This window comes from Protomyctophum bolini (assembly GCF_963924005.1).
Source record: "Protomyctophum bolini genome assembly, chromosome: 22".
Taxonomy (NCBI): domain Eukaryota; kingdom Metazoa; phylum Chordata; class Actinopteri; order Myctophiformes; family Myctophidae; genus Protomyctophum; species Protomyctophum bolini.
In genome coordinates this window covers 24,520,151-24,538,548 of record NC_137883.1, presented here as the reverse complement: position 1 = coordinate 24,538,548, position 18,398 = coordinate 24,520,151, and the positions used below count along the sequence as shown (strand labels likewise).

The 18,398-nt window shown below is 44.4% G+C and overlaps 1 protein-coding gene and 1 pseudogene across 3 annotated transcripts in view; one reads left to right on the top strand and one right to left on the bottom strand.

The window, feature by feature from the left end:
• The window catches only part of LOC308310040 (disabled homolog 2-interacting protein-like), a 239,254-nt gene that overhangs the window by 25,901 nt on the left and 194,955 nt on the right, over positions 1-18,398 (top strand). The gene's annotated exons all lie outside the window — the stretch shown is intronic.
• LOC308310412 (1-phosphatidylinositol 4,5-bisphosphate phosphodiesterase delta-3-A-like) lies at positions 5,133-7,447 on the bottom strand (annotated as a pseudogene). The gene has a single exon. The product of its transcript is annotated as a 1-phosphatidylinositol 4,5-bisphosphate phosphodiesterase delta-3-A-like (transcript).

Here is an 18,398-nt window from a genome sequence, read left to right as displayed (position 1 = left end):
TGTTCAGAAGCATCTTCCATAAAAACTAGTAGGTTAAAGCCTCAATCTGTGATTAATTCACAGATTTGTTATACAAATTTGGACATGGCCATACAAACATTTTCAGTTGAGAGATTTAATTTAGCTTTAATCCGTGAGTTAATGTATCCAAATCAAAAGCACTAATTACAAGCCAGCCATGAAAGAGAGGCCTGTGCCATTGAGCCTGGCTGTAGCCATAACAATACATACAGTAAATATCAGGGCCAGCATGCCTTAGCTTCTTGGAATATTCAGAGCTCCAAGGTCTCTCACAAGAAGGACAAATATCCACATCCATATGGACGAACAGCACAACAATATCTGTCTATAAATGTGTGGAATCCCAGTGAGTGAGTGAGTGCATCTCGAAAACTGTCCAACTGATATTCAACCTTCGGCGACGAACCGAGGCGATTGAGAAGTTGTTTTGAATTTGTCCAGAACTAACTATGTATCAATGGGTCTCCCTATCAGCAGTTCTACAGAACCAAATGCAACAGTATTGCCCATTGTGAGATCTCTGTTTTTTCTGTCCGTCAGCTAAAAGATTTGGGAAACTGTCTTAATTTGTAGAGAGACCTTTCGTGGGAATGGGAACGTCGTTGTCCCCCCTCCCCTTTTTCAGTCCAAGGACTGTGGACCTCCCCATATGAAAAGGTTGTGCCAGGGACTCAGGGAGACCCCCAGAAGAGAAGATTTGTGTTAAAAAAAACCATCATTACATTTTCGATATTTTTCAGATATTTTCAAAAATAGCAGATGTACAAGCTTGCAGCACCACACAGATGAAGCGCTGTGAGCTTGCCTCTTACATCTGCTATTTTTAAATAGCCAACGTATAAATGGATAATGGAAAAGTGGATAAAATAATTGTGAAATATTAACACATTTTGGCTAGACTGCCATATGGCACTCACTGCACCCTCTTTAGCCTCATGCTTTTTTATGCCACTTCACATGGACTGTACATTGCGCCCATTGTGTGCCCATTGTGTGCATCACAAAGGCGTTTCTCTGACCGAATAGAAAGTAAAGCCTTCTACATGAGCTGGGATTGAATTCCACGCATTCCAATGTAACTGACCTTATGAGTGTCGCAGAATCAAATGGCTGATGGAAGTACTCAACCATTCAACCTTCTTCTTTTAACACAATCGGTTCCCGGGATTCCTTCAAAATAGGAGCTCTGGGGTGCCGGAAAGACATGGTCGCTTTAAGTTTACTTTACATTGCTAGTTTACATTGCTATCGTTTTAATTTATACGATATGATCCAAAAAGCGTTCATATTTTGGTCAGGGACACTTTGGCACGTAGACTTGGCGAGCTGTGTGTGTGTGTGTGTGTGTGTGTGTGTGTGTGTGTGTGTGTGTGCGTGTGCGTGTGCGTGTGCGTGCGGACATTCTGCAAAAATAATCGTTCTGCGATCAATCGACTCTAAATAATGAAATTGCTGCAGCATTGGAGGGACGTCCTACTGGTTGAGTTTAGTACGGCACCGTGTTTCAAGCAGACAACAACACTCAAGAGAAAAGTGGACAAAGAAAGCGCTGGAGGGAACAAAACGAGTACCACAAAGTGTAGAGTTTTATGTGTTTGTGTAAAAAGTGCCTAATTTAATCCTGCTCGGAAAATGAGTTATCTGGTTGCGAGGCTCTTCTTCTCTGGCATTTAAAGCTGTCTCCCCAATTAACTGGATTGCACAATTGGCTGACTTTTCTTCGCACATTTGGAAGAGAGAGCCTGAGAGCAGTGGTAGAAAGTAAAGTTGATACTTTTACTCCGCCCCATCTCAGAGGCAAATATTTTATTTTTACTCCATTACAATTATTTGTTACTATTTGTTACCAAACAACTATTATTTGTTGTTTTGTTACTATACTGTAATTACTGTAGATTATCATTACACAACATACATGCATTAACCACTTAGGCCTAAACCATATTTCATGCTTCATACACAACGCATCGTGGCAGTTTGCGTAACGCCGGGGAATTCGAACCTGGCGTCTCCCCCGAGAAAAGCCAACATCTTATCCTCTGGCTAGCCTAAAGGGGAATCCCATCCTGGGACATATTGGGCCTTTGATCATCAGGTACAGGCTCTGCGCCGCTACTGCTGAGCACTTGTAGATCAGCTGTTTTTGAACAGTTTGACACATTTTGGGGGAGAAACTTTTATTTTGGTATTGTATGATTGTATGCATATTCTGATGCCAAAACTTGTACTTTTACTCAGGGAAAAAGTTGAATTCAGCACTTTTTTCTTCTAACAGAGTATTTCTACAGTATATTGAGATAGTGTTACTTTTACATTAAAAGTCAGGGTACTTTTTTCACGAGAGAGAGAGACGGCCGTAGCAGGAGAAAGGTTAAACGCAGCAGTAAAGTGTGCTGTGGAATGGGGCTGTTATAGAGCAGAGCAAGGTAATTGAAGTGCGTCAGCCAGCCAGCCAGCCTAGAAGCCATAATGACATGTTGTTTTCCTACCTATAAAGTCATCTTCCTCCCTCTGCTCTCTCCTGTCTATTCTTTTCTTCTTTTTTCTCACTCTCTGTCCTTATATATATATACGGTAACCTTGCCTGTCAGGGTCAACAAATCATGTGCTAACCAGACACTTCAAAAGAACAAATCTGGCTGGATACATTACAGTAAGTACAGTAGACCTCCTGTTTGTCTATAGAACAAAGCAGGGCTTCCCATCTTCCCATTAAACCTTTTACCTCGAGTCCCGACCAAAAGTTGGGGGGGGGGGGGGGGGGGGGGGGGAGAAAAGCAAGAAATAGCTACAGTAGTGTTCTCAGTTGCATCTTCACAATGAGATGAGCAAGCAAGTGAAGTGATACAGGGTTAAGGATACAATATTTGCTTCTAACAGCCTGCAGAGAGGAGGACTGACTGAGTGGCGACAGATGTCTTTGTGTAAAGCATTGGGGTTGGAATGCCAACAGCAGCGTTCATGGTGTAATCCTATTGTCTCTGTGATGTGCTAGCTAGCAGACCACATCTCTGCAGCTAGCAGCCTTGCACACACATTAATTTGTTTTTAATTGTGAGAACGTAGACCAAGTCAGTGACAGGGTTTCAGTTGTGCAAGAAGTAGCCTACTCAGATGTTCTGTAACGAAGACTCTCACTTCCAGTCATGTTGGATCTGAGTAGTTGCTCATTGGATATTTAGTCCCCATATATGGGGATATCCGACTAGGACTTTGGGCTATATGACATATCCGACTAGCACGTTGGGCTATATGACTTATGATATGTCTAGTATGACAATCCCTATATTTGGCCCGGGCCGACCTAGTGCTGATATCAGATCACGGTGGTAGAACCCATATATGGATAGATCTTATTTGCAAAAAGTCAAAGTAACTCTCAGAGTTATGGGCGTCCATGCATGGCCTAATAATAACGCATAACAAATTGTAAATGGAAAGCAGTTTGAGAACCTGTCTGTCTGTGTCTGTTTATCCGGGGCTAATCTCCCAAACCGCTGGACTGATCAGCGCATTCTTTGTCCACATGTTTCACATTTCCGTGGCATATTTTAACTTTAATTTCATAATAAAGGAGGTCAGTTATGATTCTGCATGGCGGCCGGTCATGACGGGGCTGAAACCTTTCCCAGTAGGATTGACGTCACAGACCGTGGCCACATGAAGTCCCACATCCACATTGCAGGGAGCTTGTACGACATGCCATTATTGTCTCTTGTTTTTTATCTACTGCATTGATTCCCAAACTTTTTCTTGGACAAGGACACTCATTAGCCTGCGGAACCCCCCCCCCCCCATTTGAAAATATGCCAAAGACCCCCCCCCCATAAGAGAGGATTTTCATGGTCCTAGCAGTGACCATTTTCATTTCAACAAGGAACCCCGGTTTCAGCTGAATTAGGCTACAGTCCCCCATTTCCTGCATATATGGGACCGACCGACATTAAAACCCGGCATGCGCACCACCGAGGACTCGAGGGAGCGCGGTTCCCGGCATATGGCCATATATTGGTATGCCCACATCCACATTATGGCCATATACGGATGACATCAGGGATCTCCATATATGGGCATGAAAGGGATACAGACACAGTACAACAGGTACCCTGACAACAGGTACAGGGAGGGAATATTGCTACATGCATTCGATTGGGGTTCCAGAGCAAGAAATCATAAATGGGGGGGGCTGTGGCCTAATTAATGAGAGAGAGAGAGAGAGAGAGAGAGAGAGACCGAACAGTACGTAGTACTATGATCACCATGGGAATAGACCACATGAGCACAGAGCATTACTACACTACACTGTTGGCTCACAGCAAGAAGGTCCGGCTTCCAACCCTGCATGGCAGCAGGGGATGTGTGTTCTCCCTGTGTCTGCGTTGGGCTTCCACTCTGGGTGTTGTGATTTCGGTTGGTTGACCACCCGAGTGCTGACCCTGATGGGTTCCCCATCCAAAGATAAGAACAGAATGTACAGGAACAGAGCATGCATCCTATATCATTTCGCAGTCTCTCTGACACAGAATAGTGGACGGTCATCATATCTGGATATCAATATGCTTACGCAGATGAGTGTATCATAACTTTTGTCCAGCAGTAAACTAGAGGCTTGGCCGCTACGCAGCCCTTCTAGTAGCGGATTCCCACACATCGTAGCCACACTCACACCCAGGGAATGCCACAGACGAAAAACAGTCTAAGTCCACACTATTGATCCATAATGTATAAATGATGTTCAGGACAACGAGGCCTTTCCGTGGAGGGGTCAGAATGAAATTTGGACTTGGACTGTTTTTCGTCTGTGGTACGCATGTGATCAGCAGTAATGTAATAGTTGCATTACGCTAACGTTAGTCCCAACACTGCTTGCACGTAATGTAAATGACATTGATGCCCATTGCCCAATGTTCATCATTGATCTCAGACGTACAGTATATTTCCAGCGGGTGCATTGCATTGTTCAGAAAATCGGATTGCATGAGGTTGGAGGCAAACAGTCAGCAGGATCCCCTTTTCACAAAGTGAAGTGAAGAGTATTACAGACACTTGACAGACATTTTATGTCATATCATACCTTCCCCCTTCCCGTGGCCTTTACGTTCTGACATTTTTCATGCTTTTTGAGACACCGTCACATGGATAAAGAGAGTAGCGGGGGACAGAGAGGAGCCGTCTGCCTTCAGTAAGTGCACATGACGGTAACCTGTCCGTAGGCTTGTGAGAGGTAGGGTGAACTGGCCCACAAAGTCATTCTTGGCATTGTGGTCATGGTCCTCGACTACAAACCGCACCAGGGCCAGGTCAGGAACTTGCAGCTGGAATCTCACAGTGCAGTCCCGCCACCGGGGATTAAAACCATTGTTGTCAATTCGGTGAGTTTTGTCTCTTGAATTATCAATTCCCACTCCATGAATTTCCACCCACACCTGTGGGTCCACGATGGAACTGGTCTTGTCCATGTTGATTTTTGGCAGCTGCTGTGCAGATAATATCTGTATAGTCAGCTGAGTGGGGGCGTGTCCAGGCCCTCCCCCTGCTGTGATCCCTGGGTTAAAGCTGGAAGTGGGGCTGCGGAGGAAGCTTGGCTTGAGGATGTATCCACAGCGACCGTTTGGAAGGAAGCGGCCCTGGTTGAGGTCCATTTTCTTCCCGGGCGTCTGAAAGTTCAGGGCCACCATCTGACAGCCCCCATTCCACATGTCCTGGGGGTCATAGTTGGAGGACTGAAGGCGCTGTCCAGAGGGGTAGATCCGCGTCAGTTGCCTGCTGTTGTGTCTGACAAACATCTTTCCCGAGTCTTTGATGTGTTTCAGGGCATCGTTTTCTGAGAAGGAGGACATGTCACTTGGTGCAGGTTTTTCAGATAAGTTATCAAAGCCACGGAAGGGGACACTCCTGCAGTACACCACCAGTGCTGACAGCTCTGGACTCAGCTTAGAGCAGACATCTGTCTTGGGTGTGTTCTTATTGCTGCTTAGTAACTCGTCATCAGAACTGGAGGAAAAGCTACAAGTACTATTCATTTTACCTAGCTGGCCCAGGTGAGGCGTTGCCTTCTTCCCTTTCACCAGAATACGGCCCGCAGCTCCTCGGGAGAGGGCAATTTGGTCAGTGGCTGGTCACTGAGGGGCTGGATGAGCAGCTTGCTGCCCAGGATGGTGCGCATGTGTTGGGCCATGACAGCCTGCTGCTCTACGGAGCAGTGGTTCTCCAAGGACAGAATCAGAGGGTATTGAGAGGCCTTAAAAGCATAATGGTTAATGGTTTCAATGACCTCTTTGAAAGGCACCTTGGACGTAAGAGTGCACCCATGGTATATGACAGGCTCTCCTTTATCTCCATCCCAGCAGTCCAGTTCCACACAGCGACACCCCTGATTCAGAGCCCTGATGTAAGGCTCTGTGCTGCTGGCACCGAGGACTTGGTCCTTGGTAAGGTAGGTATTGTGAGAGGAGGAGATGAAGTAGTGCGCCATGGGTTGGGTCATATCTTGGTAAACGCTGGAGTGTTTGATGTCATACACATCATTTTCCAGAGACAGCATGTACATCGTGAAACCATTCTGGGTCATGAACTGGTTATTCTGAGCCCAGTCATTGAGCTCATAGGTGCGTATGAGGCTTAAGGCATGGTCCAATGACGGGTCCTCCCCTTGGTCTGCAAGGAAGTCACGGAGCTCAGCAGTGGAGAGGACACAGCCGTTGCTGGAGTACTGCAAGAACACGGAGTCAAGCTCTGGCCGCCTCAAAAGCTCCCCGCAGAACTCCTCGATCTCCGCGGGGTGCAGCCGACCGTCACACGAACGGTCACATTTGTTGAATAATGAGCGTGCATACTGCTCGTTCGGTTCAACGTTGATCATTCGCAGCAGTCGTTTGACTTCGTCGTAGCTCATCTTACCGTCCCGATTCTCATCCACTCGCCTCAGGTAGCCACGGATCCAGTGATCCATTTTCTCCCTATGGCTCATGTTGGCCACACGTTCCTTCAAGGTACGGATTCCTCTGACCCAGCGACGAGCTTCATCCTCGCCGGAGCACTGCAGGTCCAGGCTCTTCCGGGCGCCTCGGAACACCACCGTGAAGCACCGGCTCTCCCGTATCGATCCGATCAGCTTCCGCAGGGCCTCCGACTGGCATCCCTCGCGCACGCACTCCACCTCCGCCACCGAGAAGGTCTGCTGCTCTTTGGCCTTGCGGGTGTACTTGGTAGATTCACACCACACCGTGACCCCGTCGTCTAGCAGCTTCAGGGTCCGGCTCTTCTGCCACCTCCAGCGTATCTTGGTCATGCGGGAGCCCTGCGTCATCGCATGTATGTCCTCATTGTCCAGCACCCCGAGCCTCTCGAGAGGTTCCTGTGAATGGTCAACCAACTTCTTCTGTGTAGTGGCACCGGTGGCTGGCATGTTACTGCTGCCAAGCATTATGCCTATGGGAACTCCGGAAAATGTTTTATCCTGTTGGCTACCTTAGACTATATATGCTTGATGAGCAATTCGCCACTGAGTCAAACATATATCATGGTTTCCTCTCACAGCAAAAGCAATGCATGCTATATGTAGGCTACGTAACATACTCCAGTGCTGCCAGTGTCCTTCACCAAGGTGAAATGTGCTATTTAAGGGATAGAATCCTCATTATATGATGACGTCAGGCCCAGGAAATAATTCCCAATGCATTTTTCCCATAGACATTTAAAAAAGTATTTATTTAAAGACCTTATAAGCGTCGTACAAAGCCAACTCGAGTTGTGACAAATCATGACAACAAACAATATTTTGGATCAAACAAATAATTACAAAAGAATAAAAACAACAAACAAAGTGTTGTAACCTGCCGTTTTCTTCTTTCTAATTATTTGTTTGGCCCAAAACATTGTGTTTTGATTTCTCATAACTCGAGTTGGCTTAAAAGGTCTTTAAATAAATACATTTTGAAATGTCTATGAGGAAAATGAACGGGGAATCATTTCCTGGGCCCTGGTAGGGGGCGGGACTGCGATGCTCTATATGGGTACCAAATGGAGCATGCCCTTTTTTCTTAATTTTTTTTCTTTTTGGAGGGCTCCTACAGTATGTGTCCAGCTTTTGGTGTACTGTACGTATGTGCACAAACTTTGTCCTACACAAACTACCGAACCCCTTTTATTACTCTATGAGATTGATACGGTTGTGAGTTACCGCAATGGGGGCAGCCATGTTTGTTGTTTGACGCTGTTGAGTGACGGGGCTGATGGCCAATCAGCTGCTGCGTTTGGGATTTTCGAATGACACTGACGCAGACTCCAGACCTGAATCACCAGAACATATTTTCTTAATGGGAGTGGCTAGCTATTCAGGGCTGGAGCCAGGCTTGCCCGAACCTATTGTGAAATAAAAAAACTCTGTCTGCCTGCATAGGAAAAGCCAAAGTTGTTGTTAATGCGTTTAGCTGATGTAAACTTGATTTGTATGCACACACAAGAGTTGACATTTACTACATCCTTTTTTTAGTTCTTTGTCATCGTTGGGAGGTTGTTAGTTTTTACTTTGTTCTTTTTTTGTTCGCCCTTTTGTTGTTGGCCACTAACCTCCAACCTGGCCATGTGATTGCATGCTTGTGGATGGGACGGGGACAGTGTTGTCCTGTGTGAAGCTTTCTTCATTTTTGACCCCACAATAGATCCTGTTGAAAAGGAACTGAATGGACAGCTAGACAAAACATGAAACATTTCTTTAAAGACCTGACCGCGTCAGATGGTTCACCACTTAAGCCCTAGTATTCTGTCGTATGACAATAGCGACAACAACCTGTCTACAAGCTTGCATTGCGCCACATTTTGAAATGTTCAAAAGGTTTTGGCTCTAATGCCGAGAATTCAATTCAATTATCAGAGTCCGACAATGCAGCTGTCCAGAATCCAGATGAAGGTCAGGCGGTCATCAGCGACCACAGTGACACACACGCGTCCACCAGCTCACCTCAACACAAGCTATTAGGCATCATCATCATTACCACTAATTAGCAGAATGCTTCCGATGGGGGCGGTCAGACACATGGCATGATGCACAGGTCATCTATCCTGAGTCGGCCCTGGTGAACAAACAGACCAAGACAGTCAGCTGCTGGCTGCTCTTTTTCTGGAAGCACTTTCTGAAACAAAACAACCTCCAGGCCCATCCAAGGTTGTTATATTTGAACTCTATTTTTCCCAGGTACATACGTACATCGACGCTAGGTCACGTCATATAGTCCGTATATATACGTAACCCAACGTAGACTCCATCTATGTAATGGTTGATGCCTACCGAAGCCTTTAACATTGGTCCGGTTCCCATAGCAACGCACCACCATTCCAACTATGGGATTGGAAATATATTCACAGTGCAGAGCAGTGGAAGAGAGGATTTTCAAACCGTCATAACTCTGGTTCTAAGATCGTTGTCCTTGGTGGATTTTCTGCCATCCACATTTCGGTTTTATGGCGACATGTAAACGCTTCTGATGAGAGGTAAGGAGTGTGTGAGTGTTCCAATGCTGTGGTAGTATATGTAGCAACAGTGTGTGGACTGCAGGGGGCAGTGAGCGTGTATACTGGCCCCTGGAGCTGGGCTAGCGGTAGAGATAGAGTTAAGGACCCATTTTCAACCTATCTTTATAGAATTGGTCCTCACTAATGTCCATTATTTTTATATGGTACCATCTCTGTCTACTGCATTGGATCTGTGTCTCAGTGGGGGGCTGTGGACAGTTTCAGAAACCCACCTACAGGTACTCAGGAGCATGTGGTGAAGACGTTGTCAGCTGGATCAACGACAGGTGTGCTCCAGGTCTGCTCATGAGGAGCACGACAGTCTAGTCTAGTCAGTCGCAGGCGTGTGCACGAAACGAGCACGCACGTGACAATGTCATGGGACCGTGCGCGCCCATGTAAATACGTTCGCATTGTCGCCCCTCAACTTCTGCGCGCGTACAAAAAAAATGCAGGCCTCTCATTGAATATGAATTACTAGGCGCGTTAATCGCTGTCCATCTGAATGGACCTTACCAGTGTCATGATCGATGAACTGTCCACATCCCTCCTCTGAGACAAAAATAAATAACGGTTTTGAGGCGTAATTATTTTGGCAAATAAATAGGTACTGGGCAATTCAGTTAATATGCAATAGGTGCAGGGAAATATAGAAAGTACAATGCTGCAATACTGGCAATGTGCATACAAAGTTTGGCGCAGATAGGTCCACCCAGCGATAATCTTATTCTCTGGACACACACACACACACACACACACACACACAGAGATCCACGTACAGGTTTTCAACTCTTTGACCAGTTACCCCAAAACATTGGTGAAAATAAATGTGGTGTCCTATCTATACAGTACAGACAAGTAAGATGTAGAATACCGCAGTGCCGGCAATTTGAAGGCCAGTTAATACTTGTTTGCGCGACAGTGTCACGTGGTCATGGAAGCTTGTACCTAGGTGTTTTATTTTAGGGTCATGACACCATCGTGTGACAGAACATACATTTGGCTTAAGTGTGCTCTTCCAGGTAGGAGTGCGGGCAGTGGCCTGGGCCATGGCTCAGTGGTCCAGGTCCAGGTAATCCAGTCTGGCAGTGTGCCGCGGGTTCGACTCCCGATCCAGTCGGCCTTTACTGCATGTCTTCCCCCCCCATCTCTCTCCCCATTTCCTGTCAGCCTACTGTCTGTCCCTCCATAAAAACAATATATAGTACAGGCAGTGGGAGCGCGTTCCCCCAATCGTCGATTGCTGACAGCAGGTGTGGGCCAAGCCCCCAGAACCGCGGTGGATTAGTGAAACTGCCATCGACCTCCTGGTGGTCAAATCTGAGATCCCAAGACGTCCACATTTATAACGTTACTGCCGCAGTAGTACGTGCGTGTGAAAGTGTGTGGTAACGCTCGATGTACGATTGTACGTGCATGTAGTTAACACTACATGTGCAGAGTAGTACTGCACATTTGAGCATCAAAACTTTCAGCTCAAATGCTGAAAAGGAAACCTAATTGAAATGAATAGGTGGGGGCAGGGCGTCTCGCTGACAGTGGGTTTGGGCGACTGGGCGCTGTGGTCTCCCTCTGGGACCGTCTTCCTCTTCCTGTGTCTCACCAGAGAAGTTGCTTCTGTGTCACGTCGTCGCCTCCGGCTGTCAAGCAGCCATATCTCATTGTGGGTTCTGAATCTGTACAGTAGCTTGTTTGGCTTCTTCCTCTCGGAAGACGATGCGGTTTGGGCTGACAGCCCTCGTCCCCACCCCGTCCCGGTTGGCGGCTATACGGCTGTCATCGCTCCATACGAGGTCGTGATCTAGTAGTTCAGTGTTCCCTGAACTTCCCTGAACGTGATCCCCCGTTTTTTTTACACACATATAGGTATTTCTGGGACCACGACTGTAATGTCCACAGTGTTTAGTAAATGTTTACAAATTTGGCTCCATTTGTATTTGGTTCCATTTGTCCACTCTCGGAGTTACAGACCCATGAAAAGATTGAGAATAATTGAACTGAACTACACTATACTGTGTGTGTGTGTGTGTGTGTGTGTGTGTGTGTGTGTGTGTGTGTGTGTGTGTGTGTGTGTGTGTGTGTGTGTGTGTGTGTGTGTGTGTGTGTCTGTGTGTGTGTGTCTGTGTCTGTGTCTGTGTCTGTGTGCGTGTGTGCACCACTGACATGACGTTCTTCTTTGAAATAAAATGTAGAAGTAATTATTTAGACCACATTCATTTATTTTTGGTAGGATTTTTTTTTATCCTGTTACTGGGATCTGGGGACTATTGTAATATTGAATAGTCTGCCTAAGCATACTATTTTCATATGTTATTCATTCAGTAACGTGTCAATTGCCCATCACATGACGACGTATCCATTGTCATCTGTATGTCTTTCATAGTTAAATGGTGTGCTTACTGTCTTGTCAAAGACAGACACATCAACAACACACAACAGTAGTTTATTTCAATGCAAATTGCAATGCATGTCGGCTGTCTGAGTGTCTCTGTCAATGTCTATAGCCTAGCACGCCTCCCGCCTTGCATGCATGGGGGGGGGGGGGGGGGGGGGTGTGAACGGAAGTGTGAACCAGAATCATTTCACGACGTTCACGCTCACGGCAAAGAACCAGCTCTTATGATCTGATCATCGTTCATGACCGACCCACCACTATAGTGAGCAGTGCTCCCGGGGTTGGATTATTTGGACAAACTTTGGACAAACTCAGGATTTGCTGGGTGGATGTGGGGAGACTTACCTTTGATATCCCGCCTCTGGACATTATTATTTTTTATGGCTGGTGGGGATATTGTTTTGCCTCTGCTTCTGATTATAGGTTAATATAGACTGACTTTCTGACATAACTCATCTCAGTGGAGAGAGAGAGAGAGAGAGAGAGAGGAGGGGATGAGTGGCAGAAGAAGGATGAACTACTGTACAACTTTCTCCTTTTTACAGATGTACGTGTTGACAGACCTGGATACCTTACATAACACTATCCCTAATGTCCTGCATAATCTCTCATTCTATTATCATGGCCATAGCTGATACATTATCAATTGAATCACTGTGACTCTGTTCACATGATGCATTGGCATAAGTCATGAACTTGTTTCAAAATGTATTCCAACCATCTCTCCTCTGATTAGTGCTGCTCAAGTTATGGGGGTTGTTGTCTCTAGACCAGTAGTTTCCAAACTGGGGGGGGGGGGGGGGTCCCCAAATGATTGTGGGGACCCCCCCAGATGATTAGCTTAATGTGGAACATTGTTGTCTCACTCAACACTAAACCAACATACAGCGTACGATCTGCAAGCTCGATCTACTGTACAACACCTCACACTCACAATGCCAGGCATTTTTCAAACCCGTGGAACCAAGTCAAACTAAAGGCCTACAATTCCCACAAAACAACTTCACTCTTCATAGGAACAGAAATGAGGAGTGTTCCGCACACGACCTCTTGTATCACTCATGGTTTCGCTCAAATACAAGCCTATACTGTGCATAAAAATAGACGAGTAAATTAACATAAATCCCGCGTTCCCCAAGGCGAATGATAGCACAATATCTTAATGCTGGGAAATCCCTCCTTAGTCACTAATGGCCTGGGAACTACAATGCTTTTATCTGCCTTCTTCCCCCCTTGTTTTAATTAATTGTTGCGGCAACCGAGTGGGTAGGGTGCATACCGCAATACCGCATACCACATCGGCAAGTCCCTGGTTCGATTCCCAGCCGGCTGGACCATTTGCTGCATGTCACTCACCTATACTTTCTCTGTGTTTCCCGTCTCTCGGCACTGGATCCATCAAATAAAGGCTCAGAAAAGCCCCCAGCTTTTTTTTCATTATGATAGTCTGGGAGCGACAATACTTTTATCTTACTTCTTTTTAATGTATCAGCATTTCTGCTTTATTATGATAGAGACAAGTAAGTACAGAGAGAGCGGGGGGGATGATAGCAAAGCGCCTTTGGTTGGATTTAGCCCCAGGCTATATCTGTAGGAAAGAATACATTTCAGTCTTAATTATGTGGTATGTGATTTTACCACTTCATCATCAGTTACCATCAGTTATCACTCTTTGCCCTTCTTTTTTTTTACCATTTAGAAAACATTTTAAATTAGCTTTGTTTGAACTAAAATACCGGTAGTAAAAAAGACAAAGCAGTTTAGGGATAAGGGGTATAGCAGCACTGGCGAAAATATGGCCCAAAGTCCCTGATAATATGTAAGGCATGATTGCTGCACTCCTTCAGTTCAGTTTTATTTTTCAGGATTTGGACAGTACATACATACTGTATAGACTAGAGAATGTAAATCTTTGTTAGTGTCACTGTTCAACAGGCTTGTCCAAATGTCCTGGAAAAGGGCTAGGGAGAAGCACTATAGGCTTGTCGGCCCTACCCCTGGGATTTTATTTCCTTTTAAAGCAAACATTATATTTACTTATTGTAAACACTAGTGCTTCTGTTTACCTTCATACACACCGTACATACCTGCATGCATGCTGTACATATATTCCACATACATACACATATACTCATGAATATGGTATTGCTTGTAAATAGTGTTGATTTCGTTGACTAAAACTAAGACAAAAAAATGTTCGTCGACTACCTTTTTTTTTTTTCACAAGACTAAATGTATTATCAATTTAGTCAACAGCTAAAAACTAGACAAAAATGCTAGGAAGGGAACTACTGGACAAGAGATCCAGTATAAGTCATGTACACTTGGTTGCATGCTGAAAATAGCAGATCTACAAGCTCACAACGCGACGCGTTGTGAGCTTGTAGATCGGCTATTTTCAGCAAGTGTAAAAATCAGTCATTACGACGGCATCAAGGCCCGCCAGAATACATTTTAGTCAACTAAATCAACTGTAGATTTAGTCGACTAAAACTAGACTAACACTAAAACATTCCAGGTGACTAAAATGTGACTAAAACTAAATGAAAACTATTCAAGACACTAGGACTAAAACTAAAATCAAAATTTGCTGCCAAAAACAACACTGGTTGTAAACACTTGGGTTGTTGGGTATGGGACATTAAACTTGATTCATAGGCAAATGTTTGTGCAAACAATCTGTGAAAATAGCTGACAGATCGGTGAAATTAAAATACCAAATGCGTGGCGCCTTGGGACGCCTGATGGATTAAAGTGGTTAAAGTTACAGTATATTGTCTGTGTCGGGCGGAATCCTCATAATGTCAAATTCAAAAGTAGCGAGGTTGCAGATCTGCTACACTTGATGCTTTTGTTTGGTGCGTTAGTATGATCAAGTAGGGCGTTAATTTGTGAAACAACACAAGTTTGAATATGGAGATAATGATGATTTAAAAAAGAATATATATATAGCACCTTTCCAAACAAAGTTACAAAGTGCATTACATACAGTGGCAGTAAATAACAATACAGGTTAAAACCGTACACATATAGATCAACACATAAATGCTTCAATATGGTTCTGTTAACAACCATCATGCACCTGCTTGTGCTATCCAGTCGTCACTGCACAAAAACAACATATTTACTACTCCCTATCGTTATCTGTATCCTTACATGAAACCTTATTTGTGTGATTACCTTTTTCAAAAAGGATTTTCCTTATAATTAAACAAGGAAGACTCACAGACAGAGTGCACATATTAAGCTACAGCACCCATGTCATTCAGAGCCAAATATTCACAATGCAATGTTATAATAACTGTGACAACTTTCTAGGCTTATAATCATTTTATTTATTAACATATTATTATCCTACAGCATCACACCCTTTACATTTTAGAGTCTAGAATATGAACTGTACTGTAGTGTTTTAATGGTTTTGTGTTTGTAAAGTCTTCTCCCTTATTATCTAGCTACCATTGATAGCTCCACCTGGTGGTACCACTTAGAAATGACAGGCAGTTGAGAGGAGAGTCGCGGTTGGACAGAATCAGAGATACAGACAGACAGACAGAATCAGAGATGCAGACAGACAGACAGAATCAGAGATGCAGACAGACAGACAGAATCAGAGATGGAGACAGACAGACAGACAGACAGACAGACAGAATGAAGAACATCATCTATATGCAGCACCCATGCTCTGGAAATAGCCTCTGGAATAGCCTTTTAACTTTTTATATCAAAAGTGCACAGTCCATTGAACTGTCCAAGTCTCTTATTAAGACTCATTTATTTCTGTGGCTTTTGATCATTCCTGATTTTTCGTTGTCAGTTGAACTGTTTCATGACTTGTTGCCATGTGGACGCACATGCATATCTCTTCTTCTTCTCTTTCTTCTCTTTCTTCACTTCTCTCCTTTTTAGCAATTTTCCGTACATCTACTCTACGGCATTGGTGTTAAGTATAGCCTTGCCGAGCCATGAGGCCCATAGGGGCAGGAGCCTATCTCCTGTTTCTGTAGCACGAGGCAGCTTGATGTACAAGTACATGACGCGAGTATGTCGCAGGGACTTACCCCCAATCCAACCCTTGAAGCTGAGTGCCAAGCAGGGAGGCACCTGGTCTTTGGTATGACCCGGCCGGGGATTTGACCCCGACCTCCCAGTCTCTGCGTAACTGTTTCTACATTTTATTGTGTAAAGCACTTTGGTCAATCTTGAGTGTTTTAAATGTGCTATATAAATAATGCTTGATTTGATTAGATATGGTGACTGTGGTCCGAGAGTGGAGACCCCTCCCCAGCCTGGGACCGAGGCTACCTCTCCAGAGACTCGGTCGATCAAATTATTGGCTTAGGAATGCAACAAAAACAAACAAACACAAAATCTCCATGAATTCAAGGCTTCATAATTATGTGAAAGAGTGAAAAGCTTTGTCTATTTTGACTATTTTCAAGTTAAATAAATAAATGTGGTCGTGCAAGTCCATAACGTGCTGTGATTGGTCATACTGTTTGCTTTCGTTGTGCCACAAATGAGTCACGAGTCACGACGCATACTGTATCTCTCATGGTTTCCCCCCAAACACAAGTACCGTGCATAAAGAATAGATGATGAAATTAACATAAACCTCTCCAACGCATTCCCCAAGGCACATACTGAAATGCACAATGCCATAATGCTGGGAAATCCCTCTGTAATTAGCAGCCCGGGACCTGCATTGCCTATAAATCTTCCATCATTTATTTGTCTTTCTTTCTTTCTTTCTTTCTTTCTTTCTTTCTTTCTTTCCTTTAAAGATTATTTTGCGGGATTACCCAATAGCCGCATCATGGTTCTATTATTCACATTTGCGGCATGCCACTTCCCAACTCTCTCTCTCTCTCTCTCTCTCTCTCTCTCGCCCTCTCCTCTCTCTCCTTTATAACTATAAGGACATATGTGAACATCCATTCCACACTCATGTAGTGATGTACAGTAACTACAGTGCGTGCCGCCCTACGAGCCTGTAGATCTGCTATTTTTAAATAGCTAAAGTCCTGTGGTGAGGCACTCTCAACTACTTAAACCCTATACTACTACAATATATACACCTAAGGCCACTAAGGCCACCTTTTTCTCCCTCTACACCAAATCTATTTTGAAAATAGCTGATTTACAAACTTATGCCGCATGTGAGCTTGTATATCAGTAATTATTTTAACAAAATGTTTACCCCAGAATAGGGACACTAGGGTTCTTATTATTATGGTTAAGAGAGGGAAATGTTTATTTTCGGCATTGATCTTCCTTTGCTTCCCAAATTCTAAACTTCCTTGGTGGTGAAAGCGGAAAGAAAGATAGAAGAAAAGACAGGCAGAACATCAGATTGCCTTAACAGGAGGAGCAGTGCATCCTACACACCAGAGGGGGGCAGTGTAGATACAGTGTGTAGATGGAGGCTATACTCCTGAGCCTCTGGAGCAGCAGTATGTGTTGGATAGTAAAAGCAAAAAAAGGAATGATGAATACTGCATGTTCGTGTGTGTGTGCGTGCGCGCCCCTGCATGCATGCGCCCGTGCGCGTGCTATACTCGTGAGGGCCAAATAAAGTAAACAGTAGTAGAATTTGAGAAATCAACATTTTGAGGAAACTTTTCTGGTCCTCAAAATAAAATAACGATGTAGTTTCATGTAGTTATATAACAATGTTATATAGACTATGGATTAGCTGTGCTTTGCTGCTGCGTTGTGAGTTTGTAGATCAGCTAGGCTACTTTGGGTTAGCAACTTGCAATTATCCCATTTAGACCTGAGGTCGATTCTACAAAATGTCTTCTAAATCATGACAGTTTTCTGAAAAACCCATGTTTCTGTCAAACTATATCATGTCAAGGACCCCACAAATTATATGTACTGTAATTGGCCGCCAACCCCCATTTGAAAATGTGTTGTTTCAGACGCAAAGATTTGACAAAAAAAACCTTCGCTCTGAAAGAATATATATTCAAAGATTTGCGGCACTTTTTCAAGAATTTTCTAAAATAGATAAAGTATAACCTAAAAGGTTGATTTCCTCACAAGTATAGTAATAGTGTGTGTGTGTGTGTGTGTGTGTGTGTGTGTGCACACGTGTGTGCACATGTGTGTGTGCATATGTGTGTGCATGTGTGAGCTGAAGACTAGTATAAACGCTTTCATATGTCGTCGTGACCCTGTTAAAGATCAAAGGTGTATACAGTGTATTAAAGTACGTTTACACATCTCACACGTTGGAAGGGTGTCTTCACATCTCCCCCTCACACGCACGCCGCCAACGCCTTTGAGATGTTCAAGACACAGACACGCACGTCGCACGCCACCAACACACACACACAAACCCATCCATCCATCCATCCATATTAATGATCATGATCATTTTACAAACATTGAGGATGCAGTGGGACATTGTGTGTGTGCGTGTGCGTGTGTTTTTGCATGTGCGTATAAGCTTTATGAGCAGCTA